Source organism: Etheostoma spectabile, unplaced genomic scaffold (genome assembly GCF_008692095.1).
Source record: "Etheostoma spectabile isolate EspeVRDwgs_2016 unplaced genomic scaffold, UIUC_Espe_1.0 scaffold273, whole genome shotgun sequence".
NCBI classification, from domain to species: Eukaryota; Metazoa; Chordata; class Actinopteri; order Perciformes; family Percidae; genus Etheostoma; species Etheostoma spectabile.
In genome coordinates, this window is record NW_022605577.1 from 1,232,432 (window position 1) to 1,234,661 (window position 2,230).

The 2,230-nt window shown below is 38.8% G+C and overlaps 1 protein-coding gene across 1 annotated transcript in view; it reads right to left on the reverse strand.

Moving 5' to 3' along the window:
* Positions 1 to 2,230, reverse strand: part of aff2 (AF4/FMR2 family, member 2) — a 197,518-nt gene that overhangs the window by 134,246 nt on the left and 61,042 nt on the right.

The following is a 2,230-nucleotide window of genomic DNA, read 5'->3' on the forward strand; positions in this document are numbered from 1 at the left end:
GTATTTGCAAAGAGCGTTGTATGGAATCCGATCCATCTTTTGTGGTAATTCGGTTAAACAGAAACCCACATTTCAGATATAGACATTTTTTAAAGGGGTCAAATTTGACTACTCGGCTGTAGCTGTATCTAGTTAGCTACAGTAATTAGGCTAACATTGATAGAGGGTCAATTGGGTCAATTAGACCCGAGGACAACATGAGGGATAAAGAGCGTGACAGTAGCTTATTAGCTAACGTTAGCCTAAACTCTGATGATTTCAAGAATTGGCTTTTCCAAAGAGGGCTTTTTCTGTATCACACAGTAAATGTACTTTTGTGAAGGGAATTTTTATTTGGATGTTACCCGTAACTCCACAAACTAATGTAACCTAGCAAGTACCCTAACAACTGGCTACAATCGATACAGCATAGCATCGCGACATTTTCTGTGGCAATGCTATATCGATACACAGACGCCAAGTATGGATCTTTTATCATATATGTGTTTGTCTGCTTGACAATCCCATTTTGCAGCAATAACATTGGAATGATATGAACTAACATGTGAGAAAATCATCTTTTTAGATAAAAACAGATGTTGACAAACTTTGATTTTGCGGACGTCATTTGAAATTGGGAAATATTAGAAGTTGGAAAAAAAGGTAATAAATTGCAATGTAACGCAGAATGTCGAATATGTTTAAAATCGCAATAATATTGTATTGTGGCATAAGTATTGTGATGATATCGTATCATGAGGCCTCTAGCGATTGCCCCCCCCTCCTTACAATTATACTCATATGTTTTTGGTTTTGAAAAGACACTGCACTGCAAACTCTGTATATTCCGAGAATTGCTTTTCCTACAGGCATATGCACAACACATTTATCTATTTCATTTCAAATCAAACGTTCATTTAAATGTGTCTTTGTACAACTGCTCATGTTCTAAATTAACTATGAAAGTCAAAACCATTGTGCATGTTGGTTGGCTAAAACAATGCAATATAATAGAATTATAGTTATCCTCCTCACTATAGCTCTTGTGTGACTCACACATATGGGTTTGTGCATGTGGGCAGAGAGACGTTAGAAAGCTGAGATATTTCTGTTTTCAAATAGCCATAAAACGCCCGTGGTTTGGCCTGTGTCGTGGTAGCCACAGGGCCCTTTCAGCTCCACGGTTCATGGGACCCACTGGAGTTTTGAAAGAGAAAAGCAACAAACCGCTTGAGCTTGAACATATGCAACTACTCTGATAGAATTCACCAGTTCAGTGGCTGCTTGCTGCTAATCTGTGTTAACATGTGCCAATAAAGTCAATAAAAACTTGTCTCTTGAACAAGAGCGATCTGGACTGAAGACAGATGTGTGACCAGTTGCCTGGACTGTCAATTCAGATATTAAAAACACACTAAAAACCAAAAAAATATCTTTGTCAAACTATGAAAACTCAACCGTTTCTGTAGCGTGAAATGGTTTTCTGTGTCAGGTGAGCCAAACTGCCTTTTTGCTGCCAATGGAAACACGCGAATAAATGTCTAATGCCAAATCATCGCTTCCAATAATTCATTAACAGCAAAATAAAGCTGTTGGCTCGGCCAGATCTGGGTTTAGATCAATCCAAAAAAAAATTAAAGAAGAAGAAAGAACCAGAGGAACAGCTGGAGGAAGACCGTGAGAGCAATTCACTGTGCTCGTGCACTAACATACTACAGCACCATAACCTCTGTCACACACCATTACTAACAGCCCCGACGTGAACAGAGGAACAATTTAGTAACCATGATGAGGAGGATGACATCATCTTCGGTCTTAAATCACTGACCGTTAACATAACAAAGCAATAAAAGTGATTCCAGCCAGACTGTGTGTGTGTATATGTGTGTGGAAGACAGAGTCTCAACAACAAAAACATCAATCTGTTTTCTAGACATGAGCTGTGCTTCCACGCGAGCTCATTACTCCACATCAACATTACATTCATTAGCCGGTGAGTCAACAGGAAACCGTAGTGGGAGGATGAAGACGTGTACTTTCCGAAGAAATACTTGAGACTACTTTTTAAACAACAAAAAAAACTTTAAAAAACATCTCACGGTGTGACAAAAATAAAGCAGGCGTGCTAAATTGAAATAGTCTCAAAACAAACCACTTTGAATCAGATTAAATTTACGTTTTTTTAGTAACTTTGGGTTCACCATTGGGGGAGTGGGGGTGGGGGGGCGGGTAACACCTTTCCATTGATATA